This window comes from Camelus dromedarius, chromosome 2, assembly GCF_036321535.1.
Source record: "Camelus dromedarius isolate mCamDro1 chromosome 2, mCamDro1.pat, whole genome shotgun sequence".
NCBI lineage: Eukaryota > Metazoa > Chordata > Mammalia > Artiodactyla > Camelidae > Camelus > Camelus dromedarius.
This window is the reverse complement of record NC_087437.1, coordinates 79,426,152-79,452,018: the sequence shown is the minus strand read 5'-3', so window position 1 is coordinate 79,452,018 and position 25,867 is coordinate 79,426,152.

The window sequence follows — 25,867 nt, the reverse complement described above, 5'->3', positions numbered from 1 at the left end:
GATTGCTGATGTATATGGATTAATTTGTAAGTCTTGGTGTGATTTTTTAATTATACATTTTCTATGAGTGTTGTTTTTCCTTCTCTTTCTTATATTGTTAAATTTTCACTTATCTTTCTTGGCTTTACCTATTTGAAAATATTGTTTCCTACCTTTATTTTTTGAGGGACTACTCCAAATACTTAACATGCCTAAAATAAAAAGTAATAATAATAATATAATTTTAAGATAACCGGTATCTCTTTCTCTTCACTAATAACAGCAAAAAGCCTTTAGAATGTTAAGTCTAAATTCTCCCTCATGTCTTAACATTGTAATTTTTTCTTCTTTTAATTATACTATTATCTGAACTTTAACCTGTATTGTTGATATTAAGAATTCTTCTTTCCTTATAAATGTTGCTCTTTCACAAAAATTCTGTATTTTCTAACTGCTTTCAAGATTTTTTTATTTTGATGTTGTATATTTTTACTCTGAGTGTCTAAAATTTTACTCTGCTAGAAACTTTTAATGTTTTTGAATCTGAGGATTTGCATTTTCATCACTTCTAGAAATTTTTCAGCCAAATTTTTCCTTTGACTCTTGCTTCTCCACCATTTCTAACATACTTTGCACCCAGAATTTACTTTTAAATCTCTACTGGACCCTCCCATTCTATTCTCTATTGGTTTCCAACCAATCTTAAATCTTTTACATATTTTTCCTTCTCTGAAATGCATTCTTTATTATTTCATCTAATGTTGTTCCAATTTATATATTCTCTTTTCACTTGTGTGTACTTCAACACATTTATTGTGAGTTTGTTCTAAGTCCCCTTACTACATTTTCACATGTTTTCTTAGATTATTTTACTATTATCTGTTGCTTCTCCAAATTTCTTCTTTATTTAATCACTTAAAACACTGTCTTTCATTTTGTTATTTTATTATCTGAATTGCTTGTTACATTGATCTTCTGGTTTGCTTTTACTCATGAGTTTTAGTCGTTGTGAATTGTTTCTGTGTGTGTCTATGTTTGACCTTGCTGTTAATGGAGCTTTTCTGTTAAGGAGGTACTGAGCCCCAGCTAGACATGGCAAGTTCACTCAGTTTGAAGTCTGCTTGACCTTTGTGATGTCTACAGTTCATAAATAAATTTTATGTTACTTTCTTAGCTTAAGGTTTCTTAAACCAATTAGAGAAAATAAATTTAACCCTCAAACCTATAAAAAGTATAGGTCAAAGTTTTTATTTTCCAGGAGACTGTACTTTCTGCAGCCAGAGCTTCCTTGCCACCTGCCCTAGCCTTTGGCAGAACATTTAGCAATCACACTTGCACCAAGTGCACTGATCTTGGCAGTTCTGCCTTTATGCAGACCAATAGCTTGATCTCTTGCTTTCAGGTAAGCACTAAAACAGAGGATCTTGGGCTACTGTGGTCAGTGACTACCAGAAAAATGCACATATTTGTTTAAATGGTAACCACTTTGATTTTTAGGGGTTTTTTGTTTGTTTGTGGCAAGTGGAGATTCCCTTTCTTATCATTGGTGAGATGAGTGATGCATTTTATGGTTGTTTTATTGTTGTTATATTTTATACAGTACTTATAGGTGCTTAGAACAAAAGACTTATTCATGTTAGTTCACCATCTTGCCTATAATTGGAACTTTCTTCTTGTTGAAATTTAATAAGGCAGCTAAAAACTACAGATGTTTGAGGCTACCTCTATCTAATATGCTTAGGATTCCTTTAAAAGAAAATTTGACGTATTTTAGTTATTTGCATCCTACCTTCAGGATTTGTGGCATATGTGACCATTAGTATTACTTATTTCATAGTTTTTGCTAAATAAATGCACTAAAACAAAAATAAAGCAAAAATAAAACCTCAGATGGATTATTTATCCTGGATCTAAATAATATCTGGCAAATCATTATTTTTTTTCAGCAATTGTAATTTTCAAGTTAAGCATCAAATTAGATATGTAACTGTTTTTAATAATGTTGTCAGTCTTACCATCTAGGATCACATATGGTACTAGAGTCATGAAACACTTTAAGAAATTGGGGAGCTTCAAGATGGCAGAATAGAAGGATGCAGAGCTCACCCTCTCCCATGAATACATCAGAAATAATCTGCATGTGGAATTATTCTCACAGGATACCTACCAAACTTTGGCAGAAGATCTTGTACAATTAGAACTATAAGGAGAATCTTACCAAAACTCAGTAGGAGAAAAAAAGAAAAAGAAAAAGGAATTCAGGGCAGGACATGCCCCCTGGGGAGAAGCAGCAAATGAGGAAAAACACCCTCACCTGGGAAGCCCCCTGTCCAGCTGGGAAAGAAGGGGAGCTTTACGCTTGGAGGAGACAGCAGCAGCCACTTGGTAGACCGAATGCAGAGAAACCAGCACAGAGGTCTGTGCGATCCCTAGACTGAGATGTGAGCCGGGACTAGGTGCTGGAGCTCAGGCTTCAGAGAGAGGATTGGGGTTGACCACTTAGACGCAGCCACAGGGGGCTGGAGTGTGGTGCAGGCTGAGGCTGGGAATATGTGCGAAAGAGCCTGGGTCTACCATAGAAAACTCCACTGCTGATACTCAAGCTGGTGAGGGTCGCAATGCAGCCAGCCATAGCAGCCTTCTCCCCTAGCCCAGAGGGCATTGCTCACCTCACCACTGTTAAGGTGTTCTCACGGAGGGATGGGTGTAATGTTGCCCGGCCATAGCAGCCTTCTCTGCCAGCCTACAGGGCATTACTTGGCTGCCCCATTGTTAACACATTCTTGGGAAGGAATGGGTGGGGTCCAGACATAGCAGTCTTCTCCACTTGCTCTGAAGGGGCACAGTAGCTAGTGGGCAGCTCCCAAACAGAGGCAGGGCTGAAACCTGAACTCATTCCCAGGGGTCACACAAATTTGCAGGTGGGATAGAAATTTGAGTTGAGCCCCTGGCAGCTGTGGCAGATTTACTCTGCTGGTGCCTTTGTAAGCTCAGTGCCTCTGGGACATCGAAGCAGAATATTGGTGCCTGGCAGGGGCAGATCTGGTGGTAACAGCTGGTGTGCATATGCAGAGGCAGGACTGGGGTCTGGGTTGACTCTGTAGTCCACGGTGGATCCAGGTGTGCGACTACACACGCACTACACCAGGTCCTGATGCCTGACATCAATGGATCTGCACTCGCGACTTTGTGAACACAGAGCCTAAGGGACACCAGAGCCTGTCAGCATTACCACAGCTGAGGTGGAGACAAGGCAGCATCAAAAAAGTGTACTTTGTAAGCCTACACAATTAGTGATAGGCAATACCACAGAACGCATTTTCTGGTGGACATCTGCTATGGAGGAATACTCAGTGGCTCTTCTCCCAGTAAAAGTGCTGCAGTCCTGCCTACCACGTACCACAGCTTGCAAACAGACCTGGAAACGTCTACTCTAACACCAGGGGAGCAGATCTGGCCCCGGACAGGGCTGTGACAAACACAGAACAAGAAGGAGGCCCTGCTCAATGTCCGGTGCAGGCTTTGGTCACCACAACACTCCCAATCAAGAGACTAACAGCCAGCACACATGGAGGAAAAAGGTGGCAGCCATCTGTACTAAAAACAGCCCTCACAACAAAAATACTAGACACACACAGGAACGCTCCCACGTAAAAACCACCCCTAAAGACCACAGTAGGTAACTGTTACTCCTAAATTCATAAAGTCTGAGAAATAAGAAAAATGAAGAAGCTGAGGAACTGCTCCCAATTAAAAGAGTAAGAGAAGTCCCCTGAAAGAATGAACAATGAAATAAACCTTGACAGTCTACCAGAACTTGAGTTCAAAGAGGAGACGATGTAAGTGCTGATGGGAATAAGAGAGGTTATTAACAGAAATGAAGAATACTGTAAAAAAGAAATAGAAACTGTAAAGAGGAGCCAGTAAAATCAGAAAACTCAGTTGCTAAGATAAAAGCTGAGCTAAAGGCAATTAATAGCAGATTAAATAATGCAGAAGAACAAATAAGTGATTTAGATGATAGAATAATGGAAATAACTCCATCAGAACAGCAGAAAGAAAAACAAATTTTAACAAAAGAGAGTAATATAAAGGACCTACAGGATAATATACACATATTAGGGGTCCCAGAAGGAGAAGAAAGAGAAATGGGGAATCTAAAACATATTTAAAGAAATTATGACTGAAAACATCCCAAACCTAAAGAAGGAAACAGATATCCAAGTACAGGAAGCACAGAGGGTCCTAAACAAGATGAACACAAACAGACCTGCACTGTGACATTTTATAATTAAGATGACCAAATGTAAAGATAAAGAAAAGATTCTAAAGGCAGCAAAAGAAAAACAAAAAGTTACAAGGGAACCCCTATAAGGCTATCATCTGATTTCTCTGCAGAAGCACTGCAGGCCAGAAGGGAGTAGCAAGATACATTCAAAGTCCTGAAAGAGAAAAACCTGCAACCTCAGATGCTCTACCCAGCAAGACTATCATTTAGAATAGGAGGAGAGATAAAGAATTTCTCAGACAAGCAAAAACTAAAAGAATACAGCAATATTAAACCTATCCGGAAAGAAATATTAAAAGGTCTTCTCCAAATAGAAAAGCAGGAATCTACAGAGAAGAGAAAACTACAATTGGATATGTGATAACTAGAATGAACAGCAAAAGAAGAAACACAAAGATGTAAAGGAGGACATCAAAATCACAAAATGTGGGAGAGGGAAGCAAGAAAATACAGACTTTTTTCATTCTTTTTAGGATGTCTTTGAGCCTATATGATTACAAGTCTAAAGCAAATAGATATAGCAATGGGTTAACATACTTGAAAAATAGGATAACCACAAGTCAAAAGGATACTGAAGTAGTAAAAATCTTTATCACCTATGATCATAAAAACTAAGTGAATACAGTTACTAATGAATTAATGCAGCCTATTCGAATATTTATAGATGAAATGAATAATGTGTTTGAATTTTAATTGTTTACTAGATGATGAATATACTTTATAAATATATTTTACATTAATATACAATACTATATAATTTATAACATTATTGATACTGTATATTTTATAGTATTAGTATCCTTTAACCTTAACACTTACTTATATTTTTAGTTTTAATAATTCCTAACCTTACTCCATATTTCTAAAATTTTTTTTTTTACTAACACGTGCTTTTGAATTTTCTTGTGCTCTTATATTATAGTCACATTGAGGATTAGAAATGTGCCTTACTCGTCTCTGAATTCACTTTAATGTCCAGTAAACTACTTTGGATGGAAATTAAACTCGAAGTGAGTTAAACTGGTCAAAATAATCAAACCCACTCATTAGGTAGATAACCTTGATAATTACTGAGCAATTGTTTCTTGTAAAATTGGATTCTGATTAACAGCATCACACGAGAAACAATGTGTCTGTAGTCATTTACTCATGAGAAAAATACTAGCGCTTTTAGTTTTACCTCAGTTGATTGACTAATGCTTCTGATATTTTCATTTTGTGACTAAATGTTCTATAGAATTTAAAAGGAGGTTGACATATCACACTAGCATTTTCCTTTACCAAAATTGCATTTTTGCTTTCAAAATGAACATAAATGTTGCTAGAAAAATGTAGCAATGAACTATAATAAATCTAATTCAGTTGCATTGTTACAGGTCATTATAAATCCCAATAAAATTGTTATTTTTCCTAATGAAAACATTATTGAAAGCTATGACTCAATCTTATTGTTTTGCCCATAGAGGCATGAAAAAGAATATTAAAAATAAAATTATTTTTCTGCTTTGCTTGTATTTGTTATTTTCAAAATCCAATTACCAAAAATTGGACTGTGATAAAGTAAAAACACATATTAATTTATCAGTAACGGCTTGTCCAACTCCACAGTGACAAAGTTTTCCTCCAATATAAATGTCCTGAAAGAGGAAGATTTCACTATAAAAAATTATAAGGCTATAGAAATTGAATTTTAATTTAATAAATATTTATCAAGTGCCTAGTCCTTCTCAAGTATTATGTTAGACACTAGGGAAGCAAAGCGGTCAGATGTTACTCCTGTTCTCAAAAAGTTTAATAATATAATGATTGTAATGATAGAAATATGTATAGATTTTCAAGGCAGTACGGGGGCAGGCTATACTTCTGGTTGTAGGAGTAAGATATCTGTGTAGAAAAAGGAATTTGCCTCTTAGAATTGGTTGTAAAGGCATTTATGGGAGAAAAATATAAAAATCCACAGCGAAATATAATAGTATGACACAGGTGGAATAAAATCATTTGATATTGCGTGATACAAGGACGAGCGGGAAGCTCTAAGAGATGAGTTGGGAAAGAGGGTACGTGGACATACCTTGTAAGTGACACTGTGAGGGCTTGAGAAGTCCTAAGGAGCTTGTTTCTCCAGGTTAAAACACATTTTTAAAATCCAGCACTTGGCAGTAGATACTGGTATCTTGTCATGAGCTTTTTCTTCAAATCAAGATACTGAAAACAGAAACAGAAAACCAATAAATCATTCTGAGAAGAAATGTTGGCAATTATTTGGAGCACATTTAACAAAAATTTGCAAATATGATGATAGTTATATAGATGTGTGCAGTGGCTGATAAAGTATTTTGCAGGACTGATCTAGTAACATTTGACCAAAAGGCCTTTCATAGAATGTGTTTGCCAACAACAGATGAAGAACGCAGACTACATTTTTGTCGCCCTGACTAGACATAAAAAACACTAGTAAAATGTCTGCTCATTTTAGATATACTTAACTATTAGAAGGACATGTCTGCCATCAGAAAATCACCTTTTAAATAATTTATTTTCTTCATTTAATAATTTATTGAGTACTGCCATCTATGAATACATGTATATTAATATGGATGAATCTAGTCTTCACTACTATTAATTTCGTAAAATTCAAGTGTTTAAAAGTACCGGCTTTGTAAACAGAATTCCCAGAGCTTAAGTTTTGCCTTTACTATTTGCTAAGCACGTGAATTTGAATAAGTGCTTTCACTTCCCTTCATTTTAATTTCCTCCTCTTTACGATAGGAATGCATGTACAACAGGGATGCATGTAAAATGTCACTACTTTGTCCCACACATAGCCGTGCTGATTGTTGCTGCTGCTGTTATTATTATTATAGTACTATTGTTGTCATCAGGATTTTGTACAGAAAGCACATTTACAAGTCCTGCTGATGATCTGCTACCAAAATCTGCATAACAGTGCAAGTCAGTGCTTGTTAATTTTCCCCACCATGTATCTATCTTTCTTACCAGCACTTCCTACATGTTCTCTTTACAATGAAAACTCAATGGACAGTACAGGTCATGATATTCTGTTGAAGATACTATGTATAAGTTCTGTTTCAATTAGTCATCTGGATAATATGGGCTGTTATCATTTTATCAGATTTAATTGATTTATTGCTGATATTCCCTTATAATAAGGCCAGTAAAAATGTTACTCTTGAGATAAGAGAAATTTTAACCATGATTTTTATCTTTCCAACATTAGCATTATCTTTAACTTTAGTAGTTTTGAAGAGATCTAAGTCTACTTGGTATAAGTGAATTTAGTTTAAATAGAATATGTGAATTCAATTCATTAGCACTCATGAACAGTGATATACAACAATATGCTGAAAATTAATCAATGAATATTCAGAAGTATTTCTTGGGTGACCGTTAGATCCCAAAACATATTTAGACACACTGAAACATCATGAATTCTACTGGGCAGAATCAGATCATTAGAAAATAAAAAATACAATGTATAATGTGTTAAAAGAACTTAAGTCTATGAAGAAAGATACAACCAGGAGAATGAGAAAGGAAAGGTATGCCTTGTGGTGTGGGCACGAGTGAGAGATGGTGTGTAGCAGCTTTGTAAAACGAAGTCAGGGAAGACTTCCCTGAGAAAATAACACTTAAGTAAAGATCTGAAAGAGATTAAAGAGTGAACCTTGTGAACAGCTGAGAAAGGAAGGAACAGAAGACGCCTCAGTGAGAGGGGTGTTGTGCATGTTTCTCAAACACAGAAGGGCAGCACGGCTGCAGCTGGAGGAGCAGGAAGCAAGACCAGAGGGCCATGGGGAGGGATGATGAAGGGCCTCGCAGGCCGCTGTCGTGACTCCGGCTTTGCCATGTCGTTAGGAAACGTGCTCCGAAGACCTTGAATACCATGTAGGCTGCATGACCATCTGACACTCCGACCAATTGAGAAAGGCAGTATGAATGTACTAATTAAACAGTAGAAAGTGCAATTTCTTGTTGTGCAGGTAAAAATTAAATGTAAATAAAAAGTTGTGTTTTCTAGCTTACTATGTAATTGCTGTACCCAGTGGAGTGAGCAGTGTTATGTATCACCCTGCAGCAGCTACATAGCAATGGAAAGCACAAAAGCGCTTTGCCGTGAGCCATGCCAAACTCTGAGTACCAAAGATGAAGGCAAGAAACAGAGAAAAAGGAAAAGATTTTTAGAGAGCATTAAAAAAGTCAGAATTAAATCTGCGGACTACACCAACTCATGTCTTCACCCTTCTGCAAACATTTCTTCAGCAAATAATTATTTTGTCCCATTCTATATGAGTAAGGACAAGAAAGAAACCCTTGCCTACATACTACCAGATAAAGGGATAAAATAACACAAGCAAAGGATGAGTCATCAGAGAAATGACTCAGAAAATGGAGGGAGACATTAGATAAGCATATCAACCTAGCCTCCAAGAAATCACAAGCAACATGCTATCTCTAAAGAAAGTCTGAAAGTTCATAAAAGAATCTGTAAGACAACAGGGGCCTTAAAGTGAACTAGTGTATTTGGGACAAAATAAAAGAGAAAAACATTATAGTGATGAAAGTCATTAAAGCAATGAAAATAGAAAAAAAGAGTGGGAACAAAACAAACGGCATGGGAGAGGCTAGGCTTACCTAAATCACAGAGGATGAAATGGTAAAGAACAGTCATTACAAAGTAATTATAAAGAAGATGATGTGTATGGAAGACAGACGAAAGTGATGTCACCAACCTTGGCTGATTCTGAAGAAAACAAAAAGAACAGGGGGAAAAAATCCCAAATAGAATAGAATAAAACTTTTCTGAAAGGAAAAAAGAGTGGACTTATGTACAGAAAGGGCACAGAGTATGCGAGAATAAAATAATGCAGAATGATTAACCTAAGCACATGTCAGGACAAATTTACTGTATTTTTAGGATGAATAAAAAGTTATATTTACAGCAAAAAAGGAGCCATGGAGAAGGAAAACTCAAGATGACCTCAGGCTTCACCACATCAATGCAGAAGAAGGTGGAGTGCTCCCTGCCAAGGTCTGACGAAGATGTGTTTCAAGAATTGTATTCCAAGTAGTTTTTCAAGTATAAAGCAAAAAATAAATACATATATTTTCCTATATGCAAAAAAACCCAGGGAATAGAGTACTCGTGATTCTCTCCTGGGAAACTGCCAAAAAATATAACAGAGTGAATAGACACATCAAAAGAAGCAATTTAGTAATAGAGATGTGATAAAATGGCTGATGGTGATCACTAAATTTATTTAAATACCAAACTAAAACTGATCAATCATGCCAATCATGGTAGATGTTTGAAATGAGTGTATTTTAGACACCAAGAGGCCATTTGGCATCTGAAAATTCACCTTCTGTTAGGCAGCCCGACTTCCCACACACTTTAATTACAGGAGTCTCCAGCACCATTATTTCTATTGACAGAAATGGGTGGACGCCACTCAGTTTTCTCTGAAACCACCCTGGCATCAGAGAAAATACTGCTAGTGAGATTGTTAATTAAACAAGGGGGCCGTGGGACCGAGGAGGCACTGATGTCTTGGGAGCCTAGGTCAGCAAACGAGAACCTGAGCCAGAGTCAGTTCCTCTAAATGCACTCTTATATCCCACAAAGTGAAATTTAAGAACCATCAATACAAACAGCTAACCAGGCTTTCCCAAACGAGGCAACCACTTAAGCTACAGCCAATCAAATAATGTCTTCACTTTATGTCTGCTCTATAAATGCCTCTCCCCTCCCTCCTGTCAACAGAGTGTTCCTAACCACTCCCGGTTTGACACTGCCCAATTGGAATTGATGTTTGTCTAAATAAAGTCTTAAAAATTTTAATGTGCCTCAGTTTCTCTTTTTAACAGAGGTAATGGGGCTTCACCCCACAGAGCTGCATAAAACTGAACATGTACAGCACTTTTGGGGAGCCCTAGAGTTACAGGAAAACACAATTTTATCCAGCTTCTTCTTTGGCTTTGGTAAGTGGTTTAACTGACTGTATGGCCACTGTCATCTTAATGATGTATGGGTTTTTAATGGAACCTGTAATTTTCATTGAATATACAATTCAGTTGTCTGACATCTAAAAAAAAGATCAAAATTTTAATTCCCATATGAATAATAACTAGCAAGGATTCGATTTGGAAAAAATGCAAATTCACGGACAGATGAGACATTCTCGAGGCTGGTAACTACGAATAACAGAGCAGCCAGAAATGAAATCATGATATCTTTACATGAGAATGGGCCCAGGATATTGCCGTAGTCATTTCCATATTACTGGATCCCTTATGATGTATGACAGCACAACACACTGGCTCTTATCCTTTGGTGTACTATTGTGTCTAGAGGTACTGGCCTTATTTATTACTGGAAGGTAGATTGCATTTTGGACCACTCCCTGCCTGCAATGGCCAAAGTTATGCCCTTACAGAAATGGTTCTCATTCTGTTTACAGCTCGGTTTCTCCTAGACAATGGAGCCATTGAATTATCCATCATTGGATGTTTTACTTGGTATGCAAATTATCATGAAATACATTTAAAATCTGGTTTAGTCCCAAAGAAGGCACATATTTTGAATGTAAAAGTAGCCTACTACTTTGCCCATTAGCTGCAATCAGAACAAAGGGAGACTCCTTAAGTCTGGGCTCCAGAATCTCACTAACTCTTAAATTATAACAGTATGTTTCAAATATCAAAATGATCCTGTAACCAACATATTCCCTAAACCATCAGTAACTATAGCAGTGTTCCCCTTGATTTTTTTATACTGAGAAATGGAATGAAAAGGCCCCAGGATACTTTTATTATTGGACATTCCTTTGCTTGGAACCATTAAGATTATTATTGCATAAAGCCAATGCGTTGATGATTGGAGTGACAGAAGCATCTTACTTATATCTTAGTGAAAGAATGAAGGGGCCTAGGAAATTTAACCAGTTATGATAATACAATGGATGGGGAAACAAAAGGTTCTTTCAGAACTAAAGAAAAATTAATTCAAACCCTGTTCTTTACACCTATTATTAAAGTCATGAAAGTCCATCTAAATATCTTTGTGAGGATGTAAAAAGAGAAGCCAAAATGGAAAATGTAATAAAACCAAAGGATAGAAATCACAAACCAGAAAAAAATCACCATACAATATGGTCTGAAGTTTTCTAGTAAAATTGGTTTGGAGCAGCTACATAAACCAATTTGGTTCATTGACTTTTTGATGGTGTACATTTTGTCCTTTCAGATCTTATACTGAACATAATATATCACTATATATGGAATGGATATAGTTTTTATTAGAGACAGAGAGAAAAAGCTGGGTTTCATTAGATCGTATCAAGCTGAAAAACTGTGGCCTTCAGAAAAAAAAATTGGGTCTCCATGCCAGAGAAAAGAAATATTCTGTTGAAATGTTGACTTGCAGAATTTTTATCAGAGCACATATTTAATAAATAAGCATCCCTGTATGTAATTTTTGTAAAGTCATCACTTTTGTCAGCTAAAATTGATTGATCTTTGATTTGAGCTGTTGCTGAAAACATAACTATACATTGTATATCAAGCATTTGAATGTTTACTATTTGGTCAATTTACTTCATTATTTGAATTTTTTAAAGAAAAATCCTGAAAATCCAAACTTAGCCTTAAGTACATTTTTCAAACAAGATTTACCTTACACTTCATGTTTTACATAATTAATCACTTGAAATAAAGGACATGCAAATTTTATAACACATACACCCATCACAATAAGCCTACTCTTAATCAAATCCTTTGTAGCTAATTTTCAACAGGAAGCAGGATTACCCTTACAAGATGCAGGAAATTGTGAAAATGATAAGACTGTTTTATCCATTAAGTAAATCACAAATTCTGTCACTTCTCCTAACTGAAGCCCAACAGCAAATGCTCTTAACGAGAAGAAGTAACAACCCACCATTTCAGACAACTAAATCACTAAATAGATGGAATGATTAGCTTTAAGTCTCATATCAGTTACATAGCTGAAAGATACGTGAAAAGGGAACGGGCTGGCATACAATGTTCAAATACTTCAGGAAAAACAACAATTTTATAAGTTTGCAATTAACTTAAATTTCTGTGCAGTACAAAGATGTAAATAGATGTTCTATTTCTTAACCACTGCTATTTACTGTCACTCAAACTGTATTGTAATTTCACTTTAAATAGATATATAGTTGTCACTACTATCCAACTGTAACAGGAACATGAAATTAGGTTGACATATGTGTGAATTAATGTAATAAAACAATTTCTGCTTTACTTTTGATACTTATGATATCCCCCCTCTGGAGACAATGTCTGGTTTTCCTTGACCATGTAAATACCCCAGACTAAATATTTAACCAACTTTGAAACACGTTGTCTGATTCAAAACAACACAGTGAGAAGAAAACTAGGGAAATAGAAATATGTCAGAACAGTGTTTAAAAATCACAAGGGAGAAAGGAAAACTCCAGCCCTCCCAGGTAACATTGCCTATTTTGTTTTAAACAGCCACTAAAACAACAGTTTAATAATAATGTTAACCCAGAAAATCAAAAAGAGGGAGAGGACAAAAACCATCCCCGTTGTAGGTGCCAGTGAACCCATTCGACAAAAGACCACCACAGGCTACTGTGCCCAAGAGCACATCAAATAGAAAAGAAAAGTGCACATGGGTAAAGAACTCACACAGCTCATTACTGAAGACGAAATACCAATAGATAGTACGTGAGGTTATTAGAAATGCCGCAGCAAAGTACCACAAGAAGGGGGGTCTAGAGCAACAGAAAACTAATGTCTCATAGTTCTGGAGGCTAACATTCCTTCTGCGGACTGGGAGGGAGAGATCTGTTCCATGCCTCTCTCCTGGCATGACGACAGTCTTCTGTTCTTGGCTTTTACTCCCTCACTCTGATCTCTGCCTTCATCTGCATCTTGAGTGCTCCCTGTCTGTGTGTCTGTATTCAAATTCCCTATTTGTCTAAGGACACCAGTTGTTTATTTTTAGATTAGGGTCCCACCCTACTCCAGTCAGTATGACCTCATCCTAACCTAAGTACATAGCGATGGCCCTATTTCCAAATAAGATCACATTAGGAGGTTTGGGGGGATTAGAATTTTACCATATGAATTGGTGGGAAAACAATGCAAACCACAAGAGGTTTAAAGCACATAAATATATATTATATTTTGCGTGTTTAAAAAAAGTCAAATTAACAATATGATACTTAAATATGTCATTCAGTAGTGGAGGAGGGACTCTATCAATATGTACAAATGTCTTCAAATACTGCATTTGGTCCCATCATTTAACATATGTAAATGTCCTCAAAATTATTTTTAAAGTAGTTATATAGTTTATAGAAAGATATTCATCAAATTTTTTTATAAAATATTGGAAAAATAACTTTAGCAATTAATGAAACAAATTGGTTGATATGCATAAAATATAATATCCAGGCATTAAATAATTGTAGCTTAGTTTTGTATAGCACCAAGCATCACAAAATTATCTAAGCATTTTATGTATATTAACACAGAATCCTCACAAGGCCCTTTATTTCTACTCAAATTACTATGAATAGTAATAAAGCTACTATTATCTCTGCTTTAGTTTTTGTAAAGTTTAGATGTAAAAAAATTTAAGTAACATATCTAAGGTCATCCAGTTTTGTAAGTAGCAGAGTTGGGCTTAAAACCCAGGCAGTCTGGTCCCACAATTCCTTTTCTTAACTACTTTGCTTCTCTTTTCTAAATTGATACTAAAATATGCATGATTCCAGGCTGTATAAATGAAACAAAATATAAAACAACATTCAATTCACATTGAAAAACAAGTCAAGGAGATAACATGCCAAGGTATTAACAATCGTTGCCTTGCAGTTGTGTGATTAGCAGTGATTTTTACTGTTATTTATACTTTTGTATTATTCCTACTGTTTCTTAAATTTTCAAATCAAACAGCAATAAAAATATTTAATAGGTGTTCATATGCATTTTTGACATATATTTACTGGATTGAATGTAACATTAAGTAAGATATGTGGTAATTTGAATTTTTATTTCGTTCTACTTAAGCTCTTATTTAATTCAAGCTTTAGGCAGCTAGATACACTAACAAAATATAAATAGATTCTGTTTTATGTAATTAACCCAGGGTCAGCATCTATTAGAGCTTAGTTTGCATAGCAACTTTGCACAACTATGGAATACTTCAGGTACTTCATGTGATGTATTTGCATATGTGGTCCTGTGTCCTTGACAGAGGAGCATATGCCAAAGGAATTTCAGCCTGTTGCCAGGCTCTCTGGATACTTGATTTTGGTTACTACCACACAGAATCATATTCACTAAAACATCAGTGGAGGGGTGGACTGGAGAGTTGTAGCACAGACCAATAAGCAGTCAGCTTAAGCACACTTAACTAGAATAAAAGGCAATCCAAGGAAAAGCAGAATTATGTGAAATGGAGCAGAGTAAGGAATCATGACTGTCTCCTTTCTCCATTTTCACATTGTGCTCCCCAGCATAAGTGTATATTATACGTAATTGCCTGAGTGTTAAGAGTGGTAGAGGGAGGAAGTAGTCAAATTGATTTTTAAGCAATCATCTTTGGGGCCTTATACTGACTACAAAGACAAAATATGATACTATCTGGTCCCAATATACATGGCACACAGCCAGTTCTATCGCTCAAAACCAGACATTTAAAAAATTATTACTTCACTCATTTTAACAATATTCATTCTTCCAATCCAAGAACATGGTATGTATCTTTCTGTCTGGGTCATCCTCAATTTCTTTCATCAGCGTTTTATAGTTTTCTGAGCACAGATCTTTTACCTCCTTAGGTAGGTTTATTCCTAGGTATTTTATTCTTTCTGATGTGATGATAAATGAGATTGTTTCCTTAATTTCACTTTCCGATAATTCATGGTTAGAGTATTGAAATGCAACAGATTCTGTATATTAATCTTGAATCCCACAACTTAGGATTCTATTTTGCATCCTGCAACTATTAGGTACAAAAGAAGCTACAAGGATATATTGTACAACACAAGGAATATAGCCAGTATTTTACAGTAACTATAAATGGAGTAAAATCTTTTAAAAATTGTGAATCACTTATATTGTACACCTGTAAATTATTTACCATTGTATATCAACTAGACTTCAATAAAAAAATTATTTAATTATAATTTAAAAAGCAGCTGGGAGTTTTAAGATTTTAAAAGTATTACTTCATTCAACATTATTCTTCATTCAACATCATGGCACAGGAATATGATATACTGCAGTGTAACAGAGGCTTACATCCCTAAAATAATTTGGAAAGACTTGAGAGAAGTCCCTAAACCTTGACAAAAATTCCAAGAAAATGCAGTTAGCAATATTTCTGAGAACGTAAAGTCAGAGTTAGATCCCTCACAAAGTGGATAATTTGAGTGCCAATATTTTGTCAAGATAACACTTTCTGGTTCAATTATTTAAAAAGTCAAAATTCCCCCTATAAACTAGAAGAAAATTAGAAGAGTTTTGTTGATGAGAAAGAACATATGAAGATAGTGTTGTCTATACAGGAGAAGGTAAAATGTCAGGGGGCACAGCTTTGTTATAGTTTCTAAAGATTAGACCTTTAAGATGTCCTCCCTGCAAAATGTTCAGGGCTAGTCTTACAGGAAATTTTGAGTTTGGTCAAGTTCATCTTTATTTTACTATGCTTTTCAATTATGTATCTTTTACCCTTTTATCAAATCCAGTTTAATCATCACTCAACCCACCTTAAAATCTAAAAAACATTCAATATCAACTACTCACACTACTATGGATTTAAATCAGTGTTGTTTTTTATTTTCTTTTACGACGTGTTTACCTTTTATATTAAATCAAAGAGAAACTTCCCTTTTAAATAAGTTTTGGACACAATTGAGAAGATAAAATTTTAAGTTTTGGCATGAATCTCTTCCTGGTACTAAAATTATCTCAACAATGGTTCTGCCCTCTATCTACACATAAAACTAGCCTTGAGTTGGAGGATTCAAACAAGATCAACTTTGTCAGTACCATCTGGGCTCACATTATTAGAATAGGTTGATCAGGTCAGCTCTCATTTTAATATGGAAAAAATTAATTATAATCTAAGGCATATCATTTTAATTTAGTATACCAAAGATGTTAGTAAGGCCAAAGGTATTAGGAAAGTTTCCTGGTTCATATATATGCACATATATATGCAGAATGTCAATTCATTGTTTATAAGGCAAAACAAGAATCAGATTTTTTTTCCCTACACTTACATTCAGTTTCTTTAATTTAGCATCAGCATTTCCTTCAAATGTCAATAATTAGTCACATGCAAAATATGGTATATATTACAACTAGCTGTCACTTGTGAAAACTTCTTGTTCACTACGGCTTAGACATGACATAAAACATAAACAACCTTCCAGTGTCATGTCACACTTCAGATGTCAACTTTGGAGCCAATTAACTTTGGAAGAATGTGTAAAAGAAAAAAAAAACAACAGTCTGATTCTAGGAAGTTAAAAAAGCAACGCACATAGAGAGGAGACTGGGGACTGTGCCAGATTCTGACTGATGCCCTATGTCCCTCTTCTCCCTGACTTATTAGCCACTTTGTGACCATTTGACTTTGCCCTCAAGTCTCAATTCTGATAATTGAGTTTTTGCTGTTTTTTCTATTCTAGAATCTTCCCTTGGTTACCTGATGACTGTAATCAGCCTTATTTGCCCAAGTTTCTGGGACTTTATGTCCACCCTCCTTTCTCCCACAAAGTTGTCTACATAGATCTATCACTGTGCTGACAATGCTGGAAATTCTTCTTCATCTTTTGTTAATATTTATTAATTGCCTGTTGTGTGGCACAGAATGTTGTGTATGACTAGAGATGCAGAGATACAACACTCACTCACCTCAAGGAGTTCTGTCTAAAATAGAAAGTTATACTCTCTGTAGGTGTATCCTTGTTTTAAGGGAAGAAACCCAGAGAACCATGAGGTGAGGGGCACGTCAGTTAGACTGGCTCGGGACAGGGCTATAAATAGATGTGAAGCCTTGTTAAGGAAGTGTTCCTAGAAAAGCTGATGTTTGAGCTGATCATTGCCCGGTGTTATGACTTGACTTTGTTAAAGTAACATTTGTTAAGTGCACCACAGGGTATCCATGGTGAGTCTGGATTCAGCAAAGACCACAAGAGAAATTGAAACAGATGTTTCCTGCGGGGAGTACACGGGATGCCCTGAGGAACCACATAGGCTGGTCAGGCAGGGGGCAGGTAGAGAGAGTCAAGAGGCCTGGAGTACATATCTTTGCCAGGGTCCATGGATGGAGTGCTTTGGGGTGCCCCTGGCTAAGGATGGATCAGTCGATTCAAAGCAGAAAAAGCGGTGATTTTGAAAATTCCTTATCTGAGGGATGTACAAGGGAAAGGCCCTGGGAGACGGAGGTGACTGATGATCGCAGGGGCTGTTGGGGAAGGTGGATCAGGAACCTACAGTTGCTTGAGACTCTGTGAGCACTTATCTTGGTCATGTGCTTACGTGAGGAGGCTAGTGTCAGTTTCAAGCCCACACAGGCCACTTGGCCCAAGAAAATGGATGCCGAGGCAGCAATACCATGGTAGTAGCTTAGCTAAAATCTCAACACCCAGACTCACTTTTTCTCCTGATCAGTACATCAGAAAGGCTACAGCTCTATTTTTTATTTAAAATCACCAATAAACTTACAAGAAAAAGGAGGAACTCTTATGAGTATGGTAGATTAGAGGAACAATGAACTGGGTACTATGTATAAAGATCTTTTAGTTCAAATTCAGTCTTCCTTTTGATAAACTTTGTGACCAAGGACAAATTCATTCACATCTCCATGTTTAAGTTTTTATGCAGGGAATGCCAGAGATTTGGATGTTCTCTGAATTTTCAGGTTTCATGCGGTACCTCTCAGAGGTCTTCCCAGAAGGCTGATAACCCTTTTGTTAGTGGCATTAGGTGGGAAATCTCATGAATAAGCTTTGGGTCTTCATGCCACATAACTTGTTTTCCCTGTAGCTCAACAAGAAAAGATAAATATACCATCCACCAGCCGGCCTTTTCACTGCTTTTGATTGATAAGGAACAAGCTGACCTGGGACCTTTTTCACCAGAAACAGGGCTTTATAGGAGACTATGTCAGGACAGGTTTTTTTTTTTTTTTTTTTTTTTAAAAAGAAAGAAAAAGAAAAAAATATGTATTTATGTGAAAAAGAGAACCACACCGTTATTTTACACTTTGTCTATCACTCATTTTCAGAAACTTGTTCCACATGGATATTACCTTGTAATAGTATCTTAACAGAATTATAGAGAATATAGTAGGAATAAAAACTTACTCAAAAGCCAAGAGCAGGAATGAAACCATGGAATATGTGGATTTGATCTTGAAAATTGTAATTTCATCACTGTGGTCATAGAAAGGACCTCAGTTCTAATAGCAGTTTTAGAGCTATTTCAGAACACCTGGCACAAGAGCTGAGCAAACAGAGCAAGTCCACTTCAGACAAATGCTTTCAAATCTTTGGAAGCTGAAAAGTCAACTGTAAAGTCCTTATTGTGCATCAGGAAAGTTTCGGTGTCTTGCTGCATTCTAGCTGATGATGTATATCCAAAATGTGTTGACTTAGCAGGATTCACACCCAGAATTCTTATTTTAGGTAATGTTTATTCACTTAACTAATTTGATGCTGTAAGAAGGAGTCAGGAGGGAGATTCAAAGAGGTTTGTCATGGTGCTTAGGTTGCTGTGGAATTAATATCCGTAAATTTCATTTCTACGAGATGTTCAACCAAGTGGGCCATGATATAAATGATCATAAAACAAAGATTGAATAATTGAAAAAATGTTTCTAAGAACTATGTGCTCTGGTGACAGTAAAAAAAATCAACTTCTATTCATAACTCAGAAGCTTTAAAGATTGGAAAATTGGATCTAATTATTGACATAAAAAGCAAGTTAAGGGCCTGCTGCCTTAAGAACTGAGAAGAATCTGAGATTTCACTCCTTTGGACACTAACAATTTAGTCTGCTACTAAAGTAGTTTATAGATGATGGCAGATGAGAATCCTGGGTCAGAGAAAAGAACTTAATTGTCATGCACAGCACGAGTTTCAACATTCATACCTGTTTTTCTCATTCCCCAGATCCCACAAAGGCAACACAGAGCATCTCAAGTAGATGCTGTTCACACATTGGGTTGACAGCATGGTTGAGCAACCCTGAGTTAACTCCAATTTTTTTATATTGGGTTGTCAGCAGTCCAGTCCAATCTTTGCTTGCTCAAGAAAGGTACTATATTTTCCAAGGCCATTTGCGATACAAGCATCCTTAAAAAGATAGTTCAAAAATGATCAGTGCTCTGCTCATAACACTGAGAAAGGTAGGAGACCTATGGAAAATTGTCTCCCCAAATGCTCACACCTCAGAAAATTTTAGTGCAGCAGATGTGCAATTGGTTAGTCTGTTTATCAAGTTATGGGCATATTGCAAAATGTTGAAATCTTATTCTTCAGTTTTCCTAACTACCCTTTTGCCCACTGGCTTGGTCTTTTGGCGCTTCATATAGTTGTCTTGCACACATGGCCATTACTCTGCTGATAAGCATTTTTTTATTATATTCTCGATGACCTAGGTGACATTTTGTTGTGCACTCAGTAGCATCTCTAATTGCTGTTAAGATTGCTATTTCTGAATATCTTATTACTCTGAATATCTTAATAGTTCTAGTTTTCAAGTTGGGAGTTGCTAATGCCCTTATAAAATGTGTGTGTGTGTTTAGCTTTATTAATTTAAGAAAAATAATGCAAATCAGGATGAGATTTGAATCCAAGTTTTTGGTCATCTTTTCATCTTACTGAGAGACTTTTAATATAGCAAAAGCAGGGTGAGCCACTGTTAGAAAAGTCCACTCTAATTCCTCCCAGGTGTACAATGGCTGGGAAAGAACCCGAGCTCCAAAAGATTTGCGTCCAGCAAAGAGCACAGCAGAATCACAGTTACACTGAGCACGTAAAACGCTTCAACTGCAAGGTGAAGGACTTGTGATGAAAGTGTTTTTTCTCTCTCTGGGTAGATTAAGGATGGCTTGCACAGCTGAGTTTCAGAACCAGCTTGAATCTAATACAAGGATGACAACAAAGCCTACAGTCACATCTAAACATCCTGTGTTGAGTCCTCTGCTATTAATATTTATCTTACTCTCACTCTACTGATGTCAATGCTTAATTCACATTAGGAACAAACTACTGTTTTCATGCAAAGTTTCTAGATTTTGATTAGTACCAATTAAGATACTTAAAGAACTCAGACAATTATGATGAATCAATGAAATGGGTCAGCAGAAAAGGAAGTTCACACATTATTCAGTGTTAGAGGGACAGGAAGGAATAGTGGAGACTTGGAAAGTACACAGTCTCTGAAGAAGAGCATCTGTTACCTAGACTCAATCAGTTGTGAGAATGTGGCATGTTGACATGTATCCAATTTTTTCAATAGAAAATTCAAAATTGTAAACTCTTTCCCTTTTTTTAGGTTAGCTTGTGAGCTGCCAGTCTTAGGCCCTTGTTTTTGATAGGAAATAGGTGCTATGAAATCCTTTCATTTACTAATGAGCTACTAAATTAACCGTTCTGGTCTGAAAAGAGTTCAGGCTGTTTGTGAGAATGGAGACTGAATCATGCCTCCAGGGCTGGCTTATCACACACGGCTTTGATCTTGTGAAGAAGGCCTAAGTTATTAGTCTTTCTCATGCGAGTTTATTTGAATCAAAGTTCTCCAGTTGACAGCAGAAATGAATGGAGAGACTACTTAAAAGCAAAAACTAATAAGTTTGTTGAACTAATATCCTCAGTGTCACTGAACAAAATTAGGTCCCCAAAATGTAAGACAAGCACCCTCTTGCATAGATTCTTGCAAATTTGCACTTGGGAATGTTTGCGAAGGAAATCTATGCATGGCTTTGAACCAGTTCCTCTAATTTACTAACCTCTTAGAAGAACCCATGTTTGGTTAAAATTTTCAAATACAGAATCCAACCAATGATATGCTGAAGATTATATGGCCCATTCCCCTGAAAAGGATAACTAAATTTAGGTGTTATAGTCAAACTTCACCTTGGACTCAGAAAGTTTATTATCTTTTGGCATTAAACAAGCAACCACCTTTTTAAAATTTTCTTAACTATTCTATAATGTACCTGTAATGATTTCCACAATCAACCCTGAATCTTAATAGTGGGGAAATTAATCCTTCTAGGTATTAATTATGAAAAAGTTCTCTGGGGCTTGAGGAGGTGTTTGTTACAGTATTGAATTAATGATTAAATAATAATTATAGAATATAGTGAGTAAGATGAATACTGCAATCACAAGTACTTGCAAAATATTCTAATGTAAAATATTCTGACAGCCTCCCTGTGGTTGGCTTTAAGTCAATAGGAACTCTTAGCAAAAAGAGAGGAAGCAAGTATATTAAAAAAAAAAAGAACTTTGGAAAAATCAATTGTACCTGTCTTCATAATGATAAATCTAAGACCTGCAATATGCTGGAAGTTACAGAAGAGAATGCACGAGAGCAAAGTTTGAGGGACATCCCCCCAAGTCTTCTGCCATTACGCTTCTCCATTTGAGTGTCCTTCTTTGGGCATTAGGTGTGTGCTTAACTGAATGTCTTCGGAGGTCTAACATCATTGTATTGCTACTCCAACAGGGTGATAGTTTTAGGACATTAGTTAGCTGACAGTCAGAAGGCAATAAATATCCTAGAGATAAAATACAATACGATTAAATGGAGACAGATCTAGGCTCCTAAGTCACTTGCCAGGAAGTCTACTCCCACCACTGTACTTTGAAAAATCAGAAGACACTGCTCCTCTGAACACTTACCTTATACCCCCAGTCTTCCTTTTTTAATCCCTTTATTCATATTTAATTTCTCTCTCATGGTTTATAGTTAAATATGATTCTGTTTTCCATATTTTAAAAACCAACAAAAGCACCTCCTTTGACACCCTCACCCTGCAACCTCAGTTATCTCTCTTTTCTACCTCATGGTCAAACCACTTAAAAGAACTGTTTATATTCTCTACCTAATTTATATGGCCTTTTGTTAACTATTCAGACTATTCCATTGCGGTTTAAAGTCCCATCAATTTACATACATAGATCTACTAGATGCCAAGTAACTTTCTTGTTGATGGTTCTTAATCATATCTCTTCTTTAAAAGTATAAAATCTATACTCAAGCTTTCCAGGAAGAACATTTTCAAAGAGTTCTCCTTTCCAGGGAGGAACCAATGGATGCTGTTCCACGTGGCTACTTGACTCAGAGGGGTTATCTTACTTGACCTCTCTGCTACATAATATACACTCTTCTATTTGTCCTAAAGTTTTTAAAATGCAGAGTGTACCATATACTTGCCATGGTCTCCTTTTGGACGAGCATTTCAAGTGCTCAACAGATACTTAGGTGACTAGTAGCTACTGTATTAGACAGCACAGTCTTATACCCTTGCTCAGTTAATTCATAGTAATTTTTGTCATCTCATCTAATGCACTGTTTTTCTCAAAAATGCCTTCTGTGGTAGTCTATTTAGTGTATCTTTGATTTATGGTGTCATAAGATTATTTATCATCAATAACACTTATTTCATTTTTTAAAGGTTTACACATATCAGTTCTTTATTGTAGATGCAGTCCAGACCTACTTATATGTGCCAGATCCATTTATATCTGAAAAAGGGTAGGGTGACAACATATGCAATGACCCTGTCACCTTTTCAAATATTTACTGAAAAAAATTACCTTATATTAAGCGTTAAGGTCACAGGATAGGGAATCTTAGTAGTTGCCATTAAACTACTGCAAGAGTATTTCCTGCACAAAATTATGCAAAACTTACCATTTAGTTCCTGCTAAGCAGCATACCCCTATACATCTAGAAAAACAGGGTAAGAGTGCTGAGCAACAAAGGTGGTAGACATTCGTGATTTTAAAAAATCTTTTATGGAAGTGTAATATACATGCAGAAAAATACACATATCTTAAGTGCACACAGCACTCAGATACTCAGCACCCAGACTTAGGAACCAACTATTACCAGCACATACAGCTTATCAAATACAGCTTATCACCCTTGTCCAAGGCTAACTGCTACCCTGATTTCTATCTGCACAGACAGTAACACTTACTTCCTTTTAAAATTATACATTTATATAGGGTGATAATTTGACATCCTATCAAAGCAGAAAACATGTTTTTCTTTCACCATTGTTTCCACAGACCTTAGCTCAATATCTCAGTCCTAATTGGCATCCAAAATATACATTATATTAATGGATGCACAATGACTAAGTAACTGAATGTATAGGAAGGAAAGGGAAATACTGGAATGGAAATGGAGTGACAGTGAAGACAAACTATGATATAAGACAAATAGTATGGGTTTGTACTGAGATGGGCTTAGATTTACAGTATAACTCTCCTCCTTTAGCTGGGTGTTTTGAGCATGTTTCTTAGCATTATAATAGTCATTAGTGTTGACTCTAACTAATTAGGTATGTAAAAACAATTGATTAAAACAATGTCATGACAATTGATAGGACACTTTGCTATACAATTTATCTGGGGACTACTGATGGTTGAACATTCCCCAGGAGGATAACATGGAACTCTGCTGAACTGTTAAAACACATTATGCATGAATATGCAGATATAAGAATCCATTATGAGTCTTTGTCTTTGCCTACCAAAGTACCAAACTAATTTTTTTTAAATCAGTGATTAATTAGAAGGAAATCCTACCATTTGCAACAACATGGATGGACCTGAAAGACCTTGATGCTAGATGTAGTCAGTCACAGAAGGACTCTAGTATTCCTTTTATACGAGGTATCTGAAGTCAAACTCACAGGAGAGAATAGAATGGAGGTTGCCAAGCAGAGTGGGGGAGGGATGGGAAAATGTTGTTCAGTGGGTACAGAGTTACAGATATACAAGATGATAAGTTCTAGAGGTCTACAGTACAATGTGATACTGTAGTTAACTATACAGTGCTGAGAATTTAACCATCTGTTAAGAGGATACATCTCACGCTAAAAGTTCTTGCCATGTCCACATGTAAAAGCCAGGGGACACAAGAAAACTTTCAGAGATTGGGATTTGTTTATTACCTGCGTGTAGTGATGGTATCACAGGTGTATGTGCACGTCCAAAGACATCAAAAATGAACACATCAAATATGTGCAACTTTTGTGTATTAAATATACCTCAAAGTTTAAAAAAATCCATTTGACTTTACGTCAGTGATGATACAATGTGCTTATTTCTTAAATCTCCATGGTCTAGGATTAGGAAAACAAACGCTCTGAAGAGAAAATCTGCTGTAACCAGCGCTGGTTTTATCCCAAGACTGACTTACCTAGTGGCTTCAAGGGGACTACAACAGTGTCAGATTATCCTATCTGTGTCAGGGATCCCCAACACAGCCCTCAGGCACAGTGACTCACGAGAAGGGTTCCCAAGACTCAGAAGCTGTTACCTCACGGTTACAGGTTACTATGATCTTGTACCCAAAGAAACGTAAACGTCCATCAAGTGCTTAGCCTGAATGGAACCAGAAGACTGCTGTGAACAAAGAGAAGAATGAAAGGGTATGTAACTGAGAGCCAGAGATACGGGCCACAGGGCCAGCTTCAGGTTAAAATCGGCAAAGGGTAAAGGCACGTGGAGCCACATCAAGCAGAAACCAAGTACAAACTTCCAGGCGTCTCCTCCCAGTGGGGCTGCACAAACGTGCCTAATTTTCCCAGTAAGAGTGTGTAACAATATACACTAAGCACTGCCCATGAGGGCTGCTCACCTGAGGCTTCATATCCAGGTTTTGATTGGGAATCAGTCATGTAGGCTAACTCAAGACTCCAGACCCCTACAGCAGAACCTGGTGTTCATCAAAATCGCACTGCTAGCATAAACTGCCTGGTCAAACCGGTACAGCAGGGCCCTAAGCCCCAGGCTTAGGAAAAAACTCTTACCAGGCAGAATATTCCAAGGGCTCAGAGCTCAGCAACAGGAAGATGGCCAAGAGCTAGTCCTGAAAACAGGACTTTGGGAAATGTACAGGATTTGGCCCATGCAGGCCTGCTGAATTAATCCTTTCCTATACAATATCTAAATACAGCAATATCTGGACCAAAAATAGAAAGGGACTTTCACCTCTGGTGTCTCTTTCTCAGCAGCCTGGAACCCATTCTTAGGACCTTTCTCAAGTCTAAAAAACTGTTTCAACCAAGGAAAACGGGATATCATGATTGGCTTTAATTGTGAATGGGTCTTCACCTTACCTGAGGGGAATGAAAGCACAACTGGCATTCTATTAGGGTGGGGTAAGGGGAGAAATGACTATTGAATCAGGCAAGTAATATTTTCCACAGCACACTTTTTAATATTATTGATGCTGGATAGAACAAAACGTAAAAGCATAATCAGTGAGACTACGCTTGGACTGTTTTTACACACACGCACATGC